At 34.2% G+C, this 22,244-nt stretch overlaps 1 protein-coding gene across 10 annotated transcripts in view; it reads left to right on the forward strand.

The window, feature by feature from the left end:
• Positions 1-22,244, forward strand: part of CAMK2D (calcium/calmodulin dependent protein kinase II delta) — a 345,149-nt gene that overhangs the window by 311,462 nt on the left and 11,443 nt on the right. The gene's annotated exons all lie outside the window — the stretch shown is intronic.

The following is a 22,244-nucleotide window of genomic DNA, read 5'->3' on the forward strand; positions in this document are numbered from 1 at the left end:
GTATACATTTGAAGACTGTCCTTTGGTTTGTGGCTGTAGCCACAGTTTGCAGGGCCTGTCGCTGTATGCCACAATGTCTCTCCACCTCATAACCTGCCAGCACCATTGCCCAGAGCCAGCTACTTCTTCCTGATGGGTATGCGTCAGTTTGGTCCTTCTGCTGCTCTTCCCTAGACTTCCAGAGTTGTGCCACACCTATCGAAGTTGGGCTCCTCTGTGCCCTTATGTCATCTCTGTTATACATCCTGCTTCCAGCGTCTCATTGCATACAGCTCACCATTGAGTAGCTGCTTGGATCTCTTGCTACATTTCATTTTTCCTTACAGTGGAGCTTTGTGCAACAAGCAGAAATGTATTGCTTTGAGCAGGACTTTGTATGGGGACTTCATTCTGGTTTATCCTCTTTTTCTTTTGCTGACAAATAGATGATGATAATGAGGTTGCATTGTTTGCAAAAGGCCCAATTAAGGGCAAGGGTTGACACCCTTAGCATTTCAGTGGGGCCGTTTTGATGACATCTGGATATAAAGGCCTTGGCTCATCTGCAGAATCATGTGGCTAATGAGCTTTTTGTGTATATCTTTGTGAATCTGTACATTAGTGGACAGTGTGATGACTAAATACTCAGATTCAACTATTCTTATGTTCTATGTTCAATGAAAACCTTCACTGCTGGGTAGAATTCCCTGAGGCAGATGATCACATATTACCAGTCTTCTTCAGATCCCTTTGTGGTTTGTAACTCAGCATTTGTCCTGCATGCCTTTCTCTCTTCAAAAGAATCTGCATATCAAGAAACTTCTGGTTATTTTATTTAAGAACCTTTGATAATTAAGTCATTTCATTCGCTTAAAACTGTCTTAGAAGACCTGTAGTGCAGTGCATAATAACTTCTTTCAGATTTCTAATCCAATTTTGATTTTTAAAAAGGTTTATTTGGAAAAATTTATGTCTGTACGTGTGTATCTGCCTGTTAATCTTTTAACTTTTAAATCAGGATCCATAACTTATAGAACTGAGGCAGAATTTATTCTACTCTACCACCAATATAAAATGACTTCATTTCTCTTTATTTTTCTTTTTTACATTCCTTTATTTTACCTCCGTACTCAGGTTTTTCCATTTACTCTTTGCCTCCTACTAGGTTTGACAAATCTTAAATTTGTCAATGATAACCTCTGGCTTCTTTGGCCATGCTGACAAAATACAGGGTCAAAACAGCTGCCACTCTCACTTAAAACAAAGTCCTAAATCAAAATGAACAAAACCATCTAACAAAAACATGTAGCTACTCATTTTATCATTAAGAAAACACGGGTTCATCCTATATTAATAAATTTTCTCAGTTCAAAGTTTCTTTTTTAGCAAGTTTGCAAAATTCTATATACTTTTAGAGAATAATGGAGCTTTATTTTATTAAATACTTCATAAATTCTAACTCACATATACACTAAAACTCCTCCCATCAATTTCCCAATCTTTTTTATTATTAGGTAAAAATCTTGGTATTTACAAAACATGCTTTTTATAATGTTTGTATTGAGACTAGGCTACAGGTTTAGTATATTTACTGACAAAGACTTGTGACATAGAAAACATATTAATGTATTGTATTTTGATCAGGTTTGGTTCTCTCATAAGAAAAAAATGTAATTTGTTCTAACATACTTTACCAATACTTATATTTAAAATGACCAAGATCAAGGACCTAGATAAAAGCAAAACTTGTTCATTGAATTAGCAGTTGGCTTTCAAAACTGAAGCATAAAAATATTTGCTAATTGCTGTATTTTTTATATTATTTTTTGAAAACAGGTGAACTCCTATTTAAATTTTATTTTTACTTTCTCCTTATTTGGGATTTTTTTTTGGTATTTTTAAAAATTTTTATTTTATTTTTATTCCAGTATAGTTAACATACAGTGTTTTATTAGTTTCAGGTGCACACTATAGTAATTTAACAATTCCATACATCACCTAGTGCTCAACACAAATGCCCTCCTTAATCCCCATCACCTATGTCACCTCTCCCCCATCCACCTCCCCCCTGGTAACCATCAGTTTGTTCTCTATAGTTAAGACTCTGTTTCTTCATTTCTTTCCCCCCACCCCTATTTGTTCCTTTGCTCATTTGTTTTGTTTCTTAAATCACACATATGAGTGAAATCATGTGGTATTTGTCTTTCTCTGACTTACTTCGCTTAGCATTATATTCTCCAGCTCCATGCATGTCATTGCAAATGGCAAATTTCATTCTTTTTTATGGCTGAATAATATTCCTTTGTTTGTCTGTGTATATACATTCTCCACATCTTCTCTATCTGTTCATCTATTGATGAACACTTAGACCACTTCCATTATTTGGCTCTTCTGAATAATGCTGCAGTAAACATAGGGATGCATGCATCCCTTTGAATTACTGTTTTTGTATTCTTTGAATAAATACCCAGTAGTGTGATTACTGGATCTTGAGGTAGTTCTATTTTTAACTTTTTGAGAAACCTCCATACTGTTTTCTATGGTGTCTGCACCAGTTTACATTCCCACCAACAGTGCATGAGGTTTCCTTTCTCTCCCCATCCTTGTCAATACTTGTTCCTTGTGCCTTTTTTTTTTTTTTTTTTTTTTTTTTTTTTTGCCATTCTGATAGGTATGAGATGATATCTCATTGCAGTTTTGATTTCCATTTCCCTGGTGATAAGTGATGTTGAGCATCTTCTCGTGTGTCTGTTGGCCTTCTCTGTCTTCTCCAGAGGAATGTCTATTCATGTATTCTGCCCATTTTTATTTGGATTATTTGCTTTTGGGGTATTGAGTTGTATAAGTTCTTTATATATTTTGGATACTAATCCTTTACCAGATATGTCATTTGCAAATATCTTTTCCCATTCTGTAGGTTGTTATTTAGGTTTTTTTTTTTATTGTTTCCTTCACTGTGCAGAAGTGTTTTATTTTGATATAGTCCTAATAGTTTGGTTTTTTTTTTTTGCTTTTATTTCCCTTGCCTCAGGAGACATATCTAGAAAATTGTTGCTATAGCTGATGTCAGAAAATTACTATCTGTGCTCTCAACCCGGAATTTATGGTCTTAGGTCTCACATTTAGGTCTTTAATACATTTTGAGTTTATTTTGGTGTTTGCTGTAAGAAAGTGATCCAGTTTCATTCTTTTGCATGTTGCTGCCCAGTTTTCCCAACACTGTTTATTGAAAAGACTATATTTTTCTCAGTGGATATTCTTTCCTGCTTTGTAAAAGATTAATTGACCATGTAATTATAGGGTTCATTTCCAGGTTTTCTATTCTGTTCCATTGATCTATGTGTCTGTTTTTGTGCTAGTACCAAACTGTTTTGATTACTACAGCTTTATAATATAACTTGAAGTCTGTATTTGGGACTTCTAGCTTTGTTTTTCTTTTTCAAAATTGCTTGGGCTACTTGGGGTCTTTTGTAGTTCAGTATAAATTTGAGGGGTTTTTGTTACAGTTTTGTGAAAAATGCTGTTGGTATTTTGATAGGCACTGCATTAAATCTGTAGAGTGCTTTGGGCAGTATAGACATTTCAACAATACTTGTTCTTCCAATCCCTGAGCATGGAGTATCTATTTCTTTGTGTTACCTTCAGTTTCTTTCATCGGTGTTTTATAATTTTCAAAATTTAGGTTTTTCACCTCTCTGGTTAGGTTTATTCATTAGTATTTTTGGTGCAATTGTAAATGGGATTGCTTTATTAATTTTTCTTTCTGCTGCTTCATTGTTAGTGTATAGAAATGTAACAGATTTCTGTAAGTTGAATTTGTATCCTGCAACTTTACTGAATTCGTTGATCAGTTCTGTTAGTTTTTTGGTGGAGTCTTAAATGTTTTCTGTGTGTAATATCATGTCATCTACAGATAGTTAAATTTTTACTTCTTTCTTACCAATGTGCATGCCTTTTCTTTCTTTTTGTTATCGAATCACTATGGCTAGGACTTCCAGCACAATGTTGAATAAAAGTATTGAGTGGACATCCTTGTCTTCTTCCTGACCTTAAGGGAGAAGCTCTATTTTTCCCCATTAAGTGTGATGTTCAGTGTGGGTTTTCCATATATGGTCTTTCTTATGTTGAGGTATGTTCTCTCTAAACCTACTTTGTTGAGGGTTTTTATCATGAATAAATGTTGTACTTTGTAAAATGTTTATCTGCATTTATTGAAATGATTGTTTTAATCCTGAAATATGCTTTTAATCCTTTTTCTTATCGATGTGGCATATCACATTTATTGATTTGCAAGTGTTGAACCACCACCCTTACATCCCAGTAATATATCTCATTTGATTGTGGTTAATGATTATTTTAATGTATTGTTGGACTCAGTTTGCTAGTATTTTGAGGATTTTTGCACCTATGTTCATCACACACATTGGCTTGTACTTCCCCTCTTTCTTCCTCTTTTTTTTTTTTTTCCAAAGATTTTATTTATTTGTCAGAGAGAGAGATATAGAGAGAGAGCACAAGCTGGGGAAATGGGAGGGAGAAGCAGGCTCCTCCTCCTCAGCAGGGAGCCTGATGTGGGACTCGATCCCAGGACCCGGAGATCATGACCTGAGCTGAAGGCAGACGCTTAACCAACTGAGCCACCCAGACGCCCTTCCTTTTTTTTTTTCCTTTAATTTCTTTTCTTTTTTTTTTTTCCTTTTCTTTCTTATATCTTTTCTTTTTTTTTTTTTTTTTTTCTTCTTTCTTTTGTGGTGTCTTTATCTAGTTTTGATATCAGAGTGATACAGGCTACATAGAGTGAATTTGAGAATTTTCCTTCTCTGTTTTTGGAATAGTTTGAGTACAACAGGTATTAACTCCTCTTTAAATGTTTAGTAGAATTCACCTATGAAGCTATCTGGTCCTGGATTTTTGTTCATTGGGAGTTCTTTGATTGCTTATTCAATTTCCTTGCTGATAATTGGTCTTTTCAGATTTTCTGTTTCTTCCTGCTTTAGCTTTGGGAGGTCAAATGTTTCTAGGCATGTATCCATTTCTTCTTGGTTGTCTAATTTGTTGGCATGTAGTTTTTCATAATGTTCTTTTATAGTTGTTTGTATTGCATTGGTGTTGGTTGTTATCTCTTCTTTCATTTTGCTTATTTTGAGTTCTCTCTCTCTGTCTTTTTGATGAGTCTGGCTTTTGTTCATCTTCTCAAAGAACCAGGTCTTGCTTTCATTGATCTGTTTCTCTGTTTTTTAAGTTTCTATATCTTTTATTTCTGCTCTAATCTTTATTATTTCCTTTATTCTGCTGGTTTCAGGTTTTATTTGTTCTTTTTCTAGCTTCTCTAGGTGTAATGTTAGGTTGTTTATTTGAGATTTTTCTTGCTTCTTGAGGTTGTCCCGTATTACTATAAACTTCCCTCTTAGAACTACTTTTTCTGCGTCCCAAAGGTTTTGGACCATTTTGCTTTCATTTTCATTTCTTAATATGATTTCTTCTTTGATCAATTTCCAAATCATGATTAAGCTACCATTTTTATAACTTTGAATTCATTTTAATAATTCAGAGTTTAAAAATCTAACAAATACTATTCTTAGATATTTATGTGGAAGTTAAAAGAGGTAATGAGACTTACAATTTATGTAATTAAAAATGTTGTAGTCAACAAGATTTAGTTTACATTATACTATAGTTGCATATATATTGAGTGTAAAACTTTATTTTTTCCATGTATCTCTATTTCCTGTTACCTAATAAAAATGGTCCAATTGAATAAGCAACTAACTTTAAAGTTATGTGCAAGTTTTAATGTATTTTATTACTTTCCTCTGTCTCCTTTACCTTTTCAGATTGTAATTTCATTACTTTTTTTAATGACTTAAGAAAATATTAGCAAGGATGTAACTGGAATCCAGAGTTTACACTCTTGTTTATAGTTCTTTTACCTAACTTACTTAGAGCAAGTTGTATAACTTTGTGCCTCAGCCTTCCTGGTTACAGAATTTAGATACTGAAATCAGTAATACAGAGTTGTAAGGCTTTTATCTACCCTACTTTAATGCAGTACTACTAAGATTGTTATGAGGTCTTATATTTTTTTATGTGTGAACAATTATACATTATAAAGTAATATATAATAAATATAGATAGTAATATAAATTATCCAATGCAATTATAAGAAGACATTTAATTCAAAGTTGAATACAGGAATAAATTGCTGCAGTTTTGTGGAATATTATTACAATGGAAAAAAATTGTGTTTACCAGACTGTATATTCAAAATGGTATCATGGCACTAATGGACTGTAAAATTAGTACTTTAAATACATCCCACTAAGAATTATTATCAGGCTATAGTTCATGTTTTTAAAATATCTTCAAATATATATATATATATAAAATAAAAATATCTACTATATAAAATTATTTTACTTCATATATTTCCATGCAGAAGTTAAATTACAACTATGTTTTTATTAGCTATGAATTATATAATTCTGAAATTATTTATTAGATTAAAATGCTTTAATAAAATACTATCTCCTTTGCTGAGTTTGTATTATTTTTTATCAATAGCTATATCTAGAAATTATGTGAAATTATGTCTGTATTATTTAGTGATTCTTCTTATACATCAGTGAATCAGTAAAATGGCCTTTGTTGTTGGTGGTGATGGTGGTATGTACTTCTGCTCACACCCCTTTGATTTGCGCAGAGGCATTAGCTGTAAAGTAGTCAAATAAATCTGACTCCTGGGCATTTTTACTATTTTACCTGATTATAGATCATTCAATTTCAGACCATGTTAGGTGGAAAACTAAGATATTACAAGAGGAAACAGAGAAGGCATTACTGAATGAGGATCTTGATGGAAGAGATTATGTAGAAGTAAAGGATTTTTTTTTTTTTTTACATTTGGAATAGTGGTATTTTCATTATTCAATTCAAATAGTCAATGAATATTCTGTGGGCACCTCTAATGTAAGTTTACTAAGTAGGCACTAGCCACATTTCTGGCCCTCATAAACAAGGCTAGAAAAGACAGAGATGATTCTGCGTGATAATATACCTTCTTTGTTTCTGGCTGGTATTCAGATAATTCTAAAACAAGGAATAATGTTCATTAAATAAATATAAGGGCACAGAGTCATGTGTGAGCATCACAGAAAATTTCAGATGCAGGTAATACATGTAATTCCTTTTTTATTTTAAATATTTATTTATTTGAGAGAGTGTGCATGTATGTGCAGTTGCCCATGGGTACCTGTGAGTTGAGGGAGGCTCAGAGGGAGAGAATCTTCAAGCCCACTCCCAGCTGAGTACCTAGCCAAGACAGGGCTGGATCATATGTAACATATGTATACATATGTAACATATGTAATTTCTAACAAAGAGACCTCTACTTGAAATGTTTGATCCAATTTTGATTTTTAGAAAGAATTATTGAACACTCATTATGTACTGGATATGGTAGATTAGGCTGAGGCTAATAAGGCTTACCTTTTTCCTCAAGGAGTTATCAGTCTTAAAGTATCCTCTTTAATGAAATTATACCTGCTGGTACATTCACCAGTAAATGACTATTTTCGCATTACAGTTTTGTTCTTTGTTAAAGAAAATTTCTTCCAGGATACATGAATAAAATGTTTGTACTTAAAACTTAGTGAATTAGTCTATTTTCTTTCTTTTTCCTTCCTTCCTCCCTCCCTTTCTCTTTCTTTCTTTCTTCCGTCCTTCCTTTCCTTTCCTTTCCTTTTTTTGATATGTAATGTAACATTGTTCTCTTGGCCAGTGTTGTTTAGCAGAATTTGCCAATCCATTATATGAAAATAAACATCATGGTTGGTACAAAAGGACTGATTTAGTTATTGGGATTGCTATGATTTAACTATGGTAAAATAAGTGTCCCTGCTAAAGCCATGTTATACTACTAATTATATGTAAAATGTATACTTCATTTTATGTATATTTCAGTACCCAAAGGAAACAGTTTGCACTATGCAAATACCTTTGGATGGTTCATTTGATCTCTTTAGATTAGAACAGAAAATTAAAAACCTATACTTAGGTTTGAATATTCCCAAACTATTCAGTTTTGTGTTCTTTAAAAAAAAAACATAAAAATTCTTTGTAAAACTGTTTCATGTTATAGATTGAGTCATGCTTTTAAAATGTTAGTGCTTACTGACACCTCCAGAAAACATTCCTCTTTATTTCTCCTCACCTACATCATCCTATCCGTGCAAGTCTGCAATGTTTTGATCTAATTGCATTATTCCAATATTTCATATCTCCAACTTTTTTCATGTATCTGTGTTCAAATGCATCTATGAAAACTGAACTTGACATACCTATGGTATATTCTAGATCCTTTAATACTCCTGGGTCATCATCTTAGAGCTCTGTCTCCTCAGTTTTGCTTACACCCTACATCCTGTCTATCAGTCAGTCAATCAGCAAATCCTACTGTTTCTCCTTGTAAAATACGCACATTTTCCCCCCATTTAACAACTGCTCACCAACCTCCACTTCTACCACCCTGGTCCAAGATACTATCATTTTTGTTGCCCATATCATTGACGTGACTTCCCTTAGCTACTCTCCGTGCTTTAGCATTACCTGATTATAGTGGATTCACAACATTGCAGTCAGAGAAACACTTTTAACATAGATTGCATAATGTTTCCACTCTGTATTCTCTAGTGACTGTATTCTATTTTTTATTTTTTACATTTATCCCAATATAGTTAGCATACAGTGTTATATTAGTTTCGAGTGTACAATATAGTGTACCAAAGCCATTTCAGAATTAAAAGTCTCTCTATGACAGTAACTTCCACCAGCCATGCCACCCTTACCATCTGGCCTCATCTTGTATTATATACCTCAAGAACACAGTTCCTGAAACCGTATCAAGCAGGTTCCTGCCTTAGGGCCTTTGCACTTTCTGTTCCCTGCCTGATACACATTCCATGTTGTTTACTGCTTCTTATCTTTTTATGTCTCTGATTAAATGTTACCATCTTAAACATTGATAACCCTACTTTAAATTGTCCCTTCAAATCCAGCAATTCCATTCTCCTTCTCTGCTTTGCTTTTTACCTAGTGCTTTACACTATGTGAAATATTTATTGACTTGTTTGATGTCTCTCTGTTCCTCTACTAGAATGTAGATTTCTTCAGAGCAGAGAGTTTTATTTTGTCCTCTGCTGTATCTGCCATATCTAGACCAGTGCTTGGTAATAGTAGGAATAACAAATACTTAATTGATGGAGGAAGGAAATATGGTGGATATCAACCATGCCATTTCCTACCGGCCAGTAAAATGATAAAAATTCTCTAAAATTGTGATCTCATCACACTTTTTATCTTTATAGGTTTTTATGCACATGTCTTCTCCCCCTTCCCTCCATACTTAGGAGCTAAAAATATAAAATTGCAAATTTAAAAAGTAACCCACATAGAATCCTCTTTCCTGTTTGGGTGGAGCATGTGCTTTGATGTCAAAAATACTAGGTTTGAATCCCAGCCCAGCCCTTCCTTGATGGGCTATGTAATCCAATTGCTCATGTAAACCTCTCTGAGGTTAACAGTATCTCAGTTCTTAACCATTTTTTACCTTCAAAAGTGACAGTGTCATATGCAATAATAATATAATAAAGCATGGTCATGTTGGTAATGTTTGTTAAATGCCTGGCCCATGATAGTTGCTTAGTCAAATTATATTATTTCTGCCATTATTTCCTAATATTAGATGATATAAGCACAAAGGTTCACAATTAAAAGAAACTGTAAATTTAAAGGGACCTTTTTTTTTAAATTTTAGCATCAATGTTTCTACTTTCTAAGCCATTTATTTCAGATAAGTGGCTAAATATCTCTAAGTGTTAAGATCCATATATATAATCCAGCCAACTTACATACATAAACATAAAAGCTGCCCAAGTACAGAAAATTTCATTTTTTTGCCTTAAAATAGAAGTTCATATTTTTTAAAGCTTTTATTAAAGTAACAGTATTCTTTTAACTGATGAACTTTAAAGTTAGATTATTTTAATTCACTGCGTTTTTCCTTCTCTGGTACAATATGGTTGACATTCAATAAATTAATAAATTATTTATGAGGTTTTTACATTAAAATTTTGAGTTCAGAAACATACTTTGTTTCTAATTAAACATAAATACTTTAAGTAATGATTCAGTCTTCCCTCATCTAAACTTATCTTTTGTCCTTGAATGTTTTCAAGTGTTTTGAAAAATTAGCTCACTTTTGGCTATTTTGATTATTCTTGTTGAGAGTTAAAAATATGTAGACTGACTGTTTTCCACAAAAATAAAACACTTAAAAAGAAGCATATATATGCAAAATTATTTACACACTTCTCAAAGCAAAATGTCTTAAGAACCATAACATAAAATATCCCTCTTGGAGATTATAATTTTCCAGTTCGGTGTTTCCTCAAAGGGCCACTAACCATCTTCGTAGAAGTTAGCCAATCAAGTGAGAAAGACCTATTTGTTTGTTAAATAATTTATTACACAGGATTACCAATTTCTTTAACATCACTACTTGTGGTTATTTAGTATATGTCCATATAGCAAAACACAGATGACAAATGTTAAGGAGAGAATTTTGGTTTCTATTACTCAAACTTTTAGGAAGTTTGAATAATAGAAAACCCATTGCTATTATATGTTTTCAAATTTAAAATGTGAGAAAAGAAGAAAAAATGCTGCTCCAAATTCTCATTCGTTTATAATTTGAACTAGGGCATATTTTCAGTTGGGGAAAGTAATTTGTGGTGGTGGTATCTGTTTTGAGTAGAGAATATTTTTATTGCATACTTAGCCTACTTTACTCAGACTTCTAGTATTCTAGTGAAGTATTGTATCACATTATATAAAATTAAGATGAACAAAAATGTAAAGATATTCCTGAATGGTAGAGACGTACCTCTGAAAAGGTTAATGGTCTTAAATGACAGAAAAGTTAGCCTATTTAAAAGAGACTGCCATAATTTTTTTAGAGGTATTTTACCAGTACAGAAAAAGTGTGAGTATATGGGATTGTGTATTTTTAAATCTTTATTCAAGAAATAGAAGGTTTTCATTCATAACCTATACAAGTAGAAAGAAGGGTAGTGTAAGATGGGATTTTATAATAGTATCATTTAACTAAAGAGCTAATAAAAATGAAATGTGGTATTTACTTGGTATGGAGGATAAAACAACAGAAAACTGTTTGAGATAAATGTCTGAGGATCTTTTCCAGAGTTGGTATCTTTAGAGTCTATATTAGAATTTTCTAACATGAGCAGTGTTGTGAGTTATTGAAGAATTTCCTTATTAGTGTTATTTAAGTTATACCTCACTTCTCACCCTTTTGTTTTGTGTAATCTGCCCATAGAAGTGCAAGAGGTAATTTTTAAAGATGTTTCCTATGGTCTGCCCTGCTGAACTACCAAGTCAGTATCTCCTTTTTAGCTCAAAATTATTCTCTGTGGAAGATTCTTATTATTGTCTTAATCTCAGTTAACATAATATAGACTTGTATGTTGTAAGTGTGGACTGGACTGTTAATTACTCATCAGATAACCTGAATGGTGTCTTTGATGAATGTTCATCATTTGAATTCAGTAGAAAAAGGCAAAGCAATATTATTCCCTACTCAAAAATACTGTATGCACGCTGAGTTACATTTTGTAATAATTTGTTAATTTATTATAATTTACATTTATAATACTTCTTGGAATAAATGGGGATGACAGTAATATGTTCTGAAATGTATGGTTCATAAATTTAATTATTACTGTGGTCACATTGGTTAAACCAAGAATAACTTTACTGGGTTTATAAAATTTGGCCAAGATAGTCCAACAAGTACTTTTACATTAATTTCCCAAGTTGAATTTAAGCACAGGATATCCTGGAGCTGAATTGTTAATATAGTGCCAGTGTGAGGTATCACTTGAATAAAAAGCATTTGCTCTGAGAACTCACTTGAAACTTCTGGTCTAATAGGATATTTTCACCTTTCCAAATTAAGCTTTGAAAAGTGTAGTAACTAGTCACAGAAATGACTCTTGGTCCTACGAGTCCTACCAGTGTGATCTGTCAGATGCATGGGGACAACAGAAGAGTTATAGGAATTTACATCATTTTGTGAGAGGAAGTGTGTGTGTGTGTGTGTGTGTGTGTGTGTGTGTGTGTGTGAAAAGTGGGAGGTATGTGTAAACAATTTTGCTCTAAATCTAAGTAAGTTTTCCAAATTTCCAAGTAAATTTCCAAGTAAATTTATATCCAGACTGACTGCAACAATGCCTTTTCAATCCAGTGGTCTGGCATCTCAAAAGGCAACAATGGTCATCAAAGTTAAGCATATAGGTACATAAATATTACATTTAACTTTGGTCTTTGTACCTACAGTGTCATAAACAACTGTATTATATAACTGACTTACCAAGAGAATTTATCATTATTCCATAATTTTCCAATTAAAAAAAAAAGCTCCTTATTTATGTTATTTGTCTTATAAGCTTGTTCCACTAGTTCCCTAATTTACTATTGATTATACATGCTCTAGTACTCTTGAATAATGTATGAGTGCAACTGGATTCTATGATATGTTTTGTGAATTGCCCTCTCTCTTCCCACTTCATTGGACCTCATCTTCCCTTTCAGTTCTCATTTATTGATTCTGGAAGCTATGGATTGGATAATGATAGACTTTGTAATGAAAGCACAAGCTACTATTTTTGCAGCTGTTGAACATGAGAATTAGCTAGAAAATGTAGAATTACAATTACAGGAGATGGTGCTGCATATTTTTGAGTGGTAGTAAGATCTGTTTTGTTATCTTAGCAGCTTCATCAAAGGGAATGGTTCAAAATGGGACAAGCAGAAGTACTGAACACAAAAATGCGAAATGACATTCTTTGAGTTAAAATGTCCATATAGTGGTAGGTGAGAAAAAAAAAACTGCTTTAACTTCAGTCTTACTGAGATAACACTGCTGTGAGAAGTATTGAAATATGACTAAGCTTGTGTGAACCTGGAGACAAGGAGAAAAGACTTTAGGTCAGCTGGGGCTCAATAAATATGGAGGCAGAATAATATTGTATACTCTTACTATACTCTATTACTATAGTTAGCCTAATTCTTTCTCTAATAGCAAATCCAAGGATATCACACTTCAGTTAATTTTGGTAGGATTTTGTTTGTTTGCTTGCTTGCTTTTTATTTTTGGTTTTTGCAAAACAAGGATTTAAAATGGTTTTGTATATAGAGGACATGCTCTTAAGCTTCTCTTGCATTCTTGATCCAAGGGAGCACTCACAAATCTACCAGTTGAATTATTCAGGAAAGTGTAGTTATCAATAAACTTACCCAAGAATATACTGAATTCTATTTCTTTGCTAAATACAAATTATATACTTTTTATATAGCAACAGAATAAGTTATTAAAAGTAAAATATCAAGCTAAACAACAACAATAGAAACAGGGGGCGGAGGAAGAGCCTACTCTCATCACTGCACAGTCTTTTAACCCTTTGCAGTATTTTTTTTTCTTTTTTTTACTTCTGGCTATTCATACTAAAGGACAAAGCATTAATACTTTGACAATTACCTTGACCTGAAAGACACATGCTGTTTTTGTTTGTTTGTTTGTTTGTTTGTTTTGCTGATACTATGTAAAATTGATTGAAGTGGTTAATTGGACTCATTATAATTTTGGGGTTTGGGGAAAGTTGAATTTCCTTCATATCAAAAAAACAAAACAAAAACAACTTTCCAAATACTTAAAAATTCTAAGTCTCATTGTCTCTTTTCCAAGTCTTACTATTTGCTTTTGAGAAAATAACTTTGTCACCTTAGTTCTGCAATGAAAGAGATACTCCTTGAGAAAGCTTAGTATATCTTTTATCATTCAGTATAAACTTGAATGCCAGGAGACTACAAGTTTTTTTAAATATATAATTGATATATAGCACTATATAAGTTTAAGGTATACAGTGTAAGGATTTGACTTACATATATTGTGAAATGATTACCATAATAAGTTTAGTTCAACATCTAAAATAGCAAAAAAAAAAAAAAAAAAAGGTAAAGAAATGTTAAAAAATTTCTTCTTCTGATGAGAACATTTGGAATCAACTTCCTTAACAACTTTTACATATACCATCCAACAGTGTTAACTGTAGTCATCATGTTGTTTATTACATCCCTAGGACTTATTTACCTTATAAGTGGAAGTTTGTACCTTTTGACCACTTACCTTCAACTCCCCCTTCCCCTATCCTGGTATTGCCTCTGGACCAGAAATCTGATTTCTTTTTCTATGAGTTTGTTGTTTGTCTGGTTGGTAGATCCCATATATAAGTGAAAGCATACTGTATTTATCATTCTCTGTATGACTTATTTCACTTAACATAATGCCCACAAGGTGAATGCACATTACTGAGGAGACTACAAATTTAATCCTCAAGCAGCTGATGTGAATCTTTAAACTAGTTTCTTAAAATCTTTTTCTTCCATGTCATCATCTCTTAACTGTAAGCACTATCACACCTATCTGATTCAGACACATCTTAATACTAAAATACTCAGGGTGCCTGGGTGGCTCAGTCCATTAAGCATCTGCCTTCGGCTTAGGTCATGATCTCAGGGTCCTGGGATGAGTCCCACATCCATCCGGCTCCTTGCTTAGCGGGGAGTCTGCTTCTCGCTCTCACTCTGTGCTCTCCTTCCCTCTTATTCCCTCTCTCAAATAAATAAATAAAACCTTAAAAAAAAATACTAAAATACTCAATGGTCTTCACAATGTTGTGCTATTTCTAGCTTAAGTTAGCTGAGGATTGAACAGTTATTCAATTGCTTTTAATGTGGCTAGACTGAATTCTTTCATATAAGCAAATATTCTATATAACCATGTATAGTTTTTTAAACTCTAAAACTTTTACTTAAGCCATTTTTAATGAAAAACTAAATACACATCCCTTAACTTTTTTTAAAAATAGTAAATATGTTATTTTTTAGATCTACAGTCATTTTAGGAATGACCTCACCATATTTTAAAACCCAATGATATCCTCATAAACTTTTTTAAAAATGTAATCCTATTTTCACTTATACTAAATGACCCCAATGCTAGAGTTTTCTGTTTTTAAATATTTGCTAATCATTTTATTGTTGGGTAATAACAACTTAACGGGACTAAGACTAATAGTATTTCTTCCACCAATTAACATTTTATGCTTTGAAATTTTGAAACTTTGTTCTGTTTTTATAGAATGAAGTACAAAGATGATGTGAATTTTTTTTTTTTAATTTTGAGGGCCTCTAGTGATTAAAGAGGTGAGTTGTTGACTTTCTGAACAGGTGGCTTATGGATAAGTGAGCTTTACAACAATTCTTGAATAGAAATTTGGTAATTTCCAGACTTTAATTTGAATAAAATATTATAGATTAAACCAGTCAACTCTAAAATTTTCTATGGGCTTGATTTTAAAAGCCAAAATAATGGAAATTACTCTCCTAAATGTTAATACATCAAACTAGTGAAATAAAACCAAAATCACTAAGAAACAAGCAGTTAATTGCATAGGAAATGCCAGACAGCTGAGTTGATAGGCACCTTTTTCTCTAAAACTATCAAGAGCATGAAAATAATCCTAATTTGTAGATTTGCCTAAGATAATAACTATTCCTAAGAGTTCTTTTTGTTAATGACAGCATGGGAAAAAACAGTAAAAACATGGGGCACTTCATTTTGTGAAACTGGTATAATAATTAATTACAACCTTGGCCCAGTAATTCAGTAGTCAGTCATCTTGCCAGAGTAAGTTCAAAGTCACTTAGGTGGTTCGTTTAAGTTTATGATTTCAAAATATTGAATTAGGCACTGTGGTCTGGAAAGGAACATAGATTAGTGAATTAAACAGATATCTCAGCCAAATAAAGCTCCAGCCCTGGCACAGCTTCTGACTTCGCTGGATGACCTGAGCAAGTCACTTAACCTCCCTCTCCTTTAAGTCTCTGCCCAATACCTCTGAGAAACGTAGAAAGAAGTTAAATTAAATAGAACTGTACCTGTTGGCAAAAAGTAGATGAGTGGAGCACCTGGGTGGCTCAGTCAGTTTAAGCATCTAACTCCTGGTTTCAGTTCAGGACATGATCTCGGGGTCAGGAGATGGAACCCTATGCAGGGCTCCTTGCTCAGCAGATTCTGCTTGAGATTCTCTGTCTGCCTACCCCCACCTCTGATCTCTCTCTCTCAAATAAAGAAATAAATCTTTTTTTTAAGTGAGCAGAATTGCTAATAAGCTAATATACCTCAAAAGGCTCTAATTTTAATTGTGAACTTTTGGTCATTGAATAAGTTATTAACCTTTAGGCACAGTTTTCTAAAAGATTTCAGTGTGTGATACTCTGCTAACATTTTAGTAGAGATCAATTTGCATCAATAAATTCAGTTCATTTCCTAGTCCAAGTCCATAGTAGGCCAGATAGCCTTCTGAATAAGGTTTATTATCAAGTAGTTTAATTTCAGCAAATTGGTTGATCTAAAATCTATAACTACTGAAAAGCTCAAGCTTGAATAACCAGAACCTTTCTCTGTACTCAATTCCCTTGAAAAGAAATTACAAGTTTAAACATTGACTAGATATGCCTAGTTTATCTTACTGGGCCTATACAGATTACTCTGGGCATCTAAAATACTATGGCCTCTACTGATTCTGAGATATGCAAGATCCATGAGCGCCTTTTCATTTAGCACCCTCACATTCAGACTGCTATCAGACATCATCATCATCACCTATATACTTGGCATTTATCTAATGTTTCAAAATGTACATGATATTTTATAGGCCTTATCTGTGCATTTATTCATATGTGCATGCATTTATAGACATTTACTCAGTGCTAGGCATTGAAGCTAGAAAACAGTCAAGTCCTGGGCAGAAATATGAACATCCTGTGGTGATGCTTTAGGAGGACTACAATATGACCATATATATGACCAAAAAGCTTCAAATAGAGCCTAAGGAAAGGCTATAAGGAAGAGATAATTTTGGAGCAGAATATTGAAGATTTTCAGACAGAAGAGGGAGGGTTTCTGGAGAGGAAAGGCACAGCATTATCTAGAGCCAGGACCAGCTGAGGAAGAGTGAAGCCTTTGGTGAAGTTGTAGAATAGGTTCTGTGGGACTCCTGGGGGAAAAGAAGTGTCAAGAGTCAAAGCTAGAAAAATAAAGTAGGGAGACCTTTCAAGAACAAAGCAGCTTGGGCTTGGCCTCTAGACGGTGGAGGAGAGGCATGATTAGCTCTATTCTGTAGAGATGATTTTGCAACAGTGAGGGGTGGATGTTGGGAGGGTGTGGGATGTGACCTTGGAGCAGGAGGGGTTAGGAACAACTAAAAGCCTGAATCTGAGTAGTGGCCATTAGCCTAAAGAGGAAGAAATGGATCTGAGAAAGATTTGGATGAGTGAAGAAGACTGGTGATCAGCTATATGAAGAATTGAAAAAAAATTAAGTGTCAAGGCTTTTGGTTTGGACAACTGAGTAGATAATGTCCTCATTATCCAAGATGAGTGATAGAAGAGAAGCAGTGGATTATGCAAGGGAGATACTTGAGGTCCATCTTGGGCACCCCTACTAGGTCTGAAATGCCAGGATAACCGGAGATGATACAGTGCAGTTAGAAATACAAACTTGGAGCCTAGAAAGGTTTAAGGTTAGTAATAGAGATTTGGCAGTCTTCATTATGTGGTCAAAGGCAGAGAATAAGACTGCCAAGGACAAGCAAAAAGATGAACAGGCTGAGGATATACATTGGGAAACATCATCATAACTGATAATGAAAAGTTATGACTTGTGGAGGACAGAATATGAGGACAAGACTGGTAAAATTATAGTCTCATTAGCAAAAATGAGGAAATTAGAGAAGGAAATTTGATGTTTAGTTTTAGACAAGTTGAAGGCTTTTCTTTCATCATCAGTAGGCAACAAGACATGATGCTTTATATCTGAATTGTTTCCATTTATCAATTATATATATTTTTAAAGGCTATCTGACCCTCACTAAAAAATGTATATGTTGGAAAGGCCACTGGATTGGGAGTCAGAAAGTGCTTGAGTTTGTTCTGGACCACTATTCATTCAAATATTTATTAAACACGTACTATGCTAGATATTGGGTTGCAGTGGTAAGGTATCTGCCCCCATGGAGCTTACAAATAGAGAAAATGTAATCAAATATACACAAATAAATACGTAAATACATGTGTACTAAATGATTTTAAACAGCAGTTGTAGGATATGTGTGAATTTAAAACATAGAGATCGAGACCTCTCCTAAAATGAGGGACAGGGAAGGCTTTTTTTGAAGAAATAATAATTGAGATTTGATTAAAGTAGAAGCAGAGATAGGGGACAGTTTTCCAGAAAGAGAGGATAATACACATGAAGGGCTGACAAAAGAAGGAAGCCTGGCCATTTTTTGAATTTCTGAGAGTAGGCTATATGAATAGATTGGAGAGGATAAAGTAAAAGAGCCTTTGAATGGGTCTGGTGAGATGGGCAGAGTCTAGATTATTGAAGATTTCATATGTCTCCAGATATTTATTCTGGACAAGAAGTGGTGGGTGCTTCCACCAGAGTGGTAGTGAAGAAGGAACAAAGTAAACTAATATGTAAGACATTTTAAAAAATAATATCAGCAGAACTTAAAAAATTAGTGTGGGTGGTGTGAGGGAGTCAAAGACGAATCTCAGGGTTTTTTTCTGGTTTGCACAACTGGATGATGATGTTGCCATTTTACCAAGAGGGAGATCCCTGGAAAAGCAAATAGATTTGTGGGGGAGTAGGAGTTCATAAGTTCAGTTTAGGGTATGTTGAGTTAAAGAAACATTTGAAATATCCAGGTGAAGATTCCAAAATAGGCATTGACACACAGATCTGAAGGAAAGGACTAGAAAAAAGGAAGCAACAAGGCAGGAGTCATTGAACCATAAATGGCAATATAAAACACTGGTGTGGACAGGATCATAGGGATAACAGTGTCTATGGAGAGGAGAGCCTCGAATCGAACCTTTAAAAGGAATTAAAACATATAAAGTCCAGGTAGAGAAAGATAACATAGCAGATGAGAGTGAGATCATGTGACCACATAATTAGTAAGAAAAGCAGGAAAAAAGTGAGTAATTTCAGGAAGGAGGGAAGGAGTAATCAGCAAACACGATGTCTTTGGGCAGTGCCTATAATCTGCTTGTTTACCTGTTAAACAGGTAATGTTTGTCTGCATATCTCAGATCATTGTTGATCAGATCTGATATTGTTGCTCTGATCAGATAAGATCTGCTAATGTTTGAGAAATCTGTCATTTTTATTATGTAATCATTCTACATTCCCAGGGCTTCTTGTTTGGTTGGTTTTTAACACTGGGACCATTCAAACTCTTATCTTACTCTTCCAGGCCTCTTTAGAATAATGAAAGAGCCAAAAAGATAGGAATTTGAACATGAAAATATTCCTAGTTCTTTTGCGTAGTTGCATGGAAGCAATTATATTCAGGATCTGGAGTGTCTCTCCCGCTTACTTTTCTCTCCTGCGGTTCCCCTAGACACCTGGAAGTCCCCAGAAACGATTTTGGGACATGTGGGTCAAGGCTTGAGTGCCTCCATTCTGTAAATAAGACCACTGAGTAATCAGTTCTCTGTGATTAAAGTGCTGGCTAAGGATGGAAAAACTTTTGGTATTCAGAGGGTGCTGTATTGGTACACTGTTCCTTCATCTTAAGGGTTAATTAGTGACACATCACAAGCTGTCCCCACTTTGATTTCTGGAGTGGTCATTACTTAATCTTTTCAAAGACGGAAGGCCAGATGATAGGGGCCTCTTCCTGCAGATCTTAGACATCCAGTCACCTAGGACAGTGATTGTTCTTTACCCTCACTGCTGAAAAGTAGAGCTAACTAACACCAAAACCTCACTCTTCCTGTAGGTCACTGTGGCAATAGTCTCAACCACAGTAGACTACTGTGTACAAATGATTCATTTCCAGACTTCTGCTTTCCTTTAAAGAGTCAGCTGTCATGTGCTGCCTGTGACTCATTCAAGCTGCTTTGCCCCAGGGAAATAAGCACTCTCAAGATTCCCGAGTTCCAGGCTCCTCCGAAGCCAAGATAGTCATGTTGTTTTTATGATGGTACAGCACAGAAGCATTCTCACTAATTCCCACATGCTCTACTGCCAGTTAAAGGACCATTGTTTCTGAGCCTAAGAACTAAGAGAGAAGGGAATTTGTGTTGCTTTGATTATGCAGGCCAAAATTAAGCCAGTTGTAGCATGTAAACTATTAAAGAGCTAATAAGTATTTCCACAGTGATTCAGAGAGTGAGAGATGGCCATACATATACTTGATATTTCAATTCCATATTTTGCTTATCAGGGAATGCAGAGACTTTTGGAAATTTCAGAAAGTGACCTTGAACTTTTCAAACTCAATAAATTGTGTTTGCCTAATGAAGCTCTACAAAGGGCACTGATCTTTTGTTTGTTTTCCCCCTCCTTGTTTTTAGAAATTGACATGGTTTTCTAACCTGTGGTTTTTTATTTAGCGAACTGAGAAATTTAGTAGTTTTAAATAAGGATTTAATATTGAGGAGGAAGTTTTGGTAGTCACACTTTCTTAATCTCATTTCCTGAGCACCATCTCACCAACATCTTTTATATTCCAGAATCGGGTCAGCTGTCATGCATTTTTGCCAAATGTTCATACTGTTGAGGTCAGAGACAGATGAATCACTTATTGCCGAACTAAATTAAGCTAAAATGTGCCATTGGCAGCATCTCTCTTACAGAATTATTCCCTGCTACTACTTGTGTCAGTATATTTTGGATGCTTGGATATATTATATTCATAAATCAAATAAACAAAGGCAAAAAATATTTTAAATGTGTGTAGGAGCTAAAAAACCTTATGTTCTTTTTTTTCCCCTAATATAAATGAAAACTAATTATGTAACTAAATGTCAAATCTAGTCTATATAGTGATTTTTAGATACTATCAACCTTGACATTATTGGCAACCATTTTATGGACAAATCATATTTTATATTTTGGTCTCATATAGTATAAATGAAGTCAAGTTCAGTTTACTGGATATTTATTTTAAATAAGGAGTATCATAACCTGGATAATGTGAACATTTAATTTTGTGGTTAAAACCTGTTTAATGAAGATCTGTTTCATTGAAAATACATACTGGTTGTCTTTAATCAATAACAAACTAAAACCTAGCTTTTTCTATGATGAATAGCAACTTCACTAAGATAGAATGGATATAACTTTTTGTGACTCTCCCAGTTTATTTCTGGTGATTTAAGGAAATTTCACATTGTTCTTAAAGCAAAACTCAGGGAAATTTAATTTTTAAAAATCTCATGTATTTCATTAGTAACAGAATAGTATTCTGAAGTCAAAAGATTATCATTAATAGCAGTTGATCAAATTTACAAACTTATTGAGCATCTCTTTTATTAAAGACATTGGAATAGGGGCGCCTGGGTAGCTCAGTGGGTTAAAGCCTCTGCCTTCGGCTTAGGTCATGATCCCAGGGTCCTGGGATCGAGCCCCACATCTCTGCTCAGCAGGGAGCCTGCTTCCCCCACCTCCCCCCGCCTCTCTGCCTGCCTCTCTGCCTACTTGTGATCTCTGTCTGTCAAATAAATAAAATCTTAAAAAAAAAAAAAGACATTGGAATAAAACTTAAAGAATAACAAAAAATAATAATAATAATAATAACATCCCCCCACCCAACCCCCACACACAGGGAGCTTTTAATTTAACAGAAAGGTAGTTACACAGTGAACAAAGTTTAATAAGAATTTAAAACCAGTAATTTAACTAAAGGTGTCATGGTATATAGCATATGCTTAATTACCAAATGAGTGATACACTATAGGCATTCAAAAAAGGCATAGAACATTGGGACGCCTGGGTGGCGCAGTTGGTTGGACGACTGCCTTCGGCTCAGGGCGTGATCCTGGAGTCCCGGGATCGAGTCCCACATTGGGCTCCCAGCTCCATGGGGAGTCTGCTTCGCTCTCTGACCTTCTCCCCTCTCATGCTCTCTCTCACTGTCTCTCTCTCTCAAATAAATAAATAAAATCTTTAAAAAAAAAAAAAAAAAGGCATAGAACACTTGCAGATGTAATCAAAGAGGAATTTACAGGAATAGGTGGGATTTGAGCCAAGCTAACTATTAATAATTTTACCA

The sequence above is a fragment of the Neovison vison genome, chromosome 11 (genome assembly GCF_020171115.1).
Source record: "Neovison vison isolate M4711 chromosome 11, ASM_NN_V1, whole genome shotgun sequence".
In the NCBI taxonomy this organism is placed as follows: Eukaryota; Metazoa; Chordata; class Mammalia; order Carnivora; family Mustelidae; genus Neogale; species Neogale vison.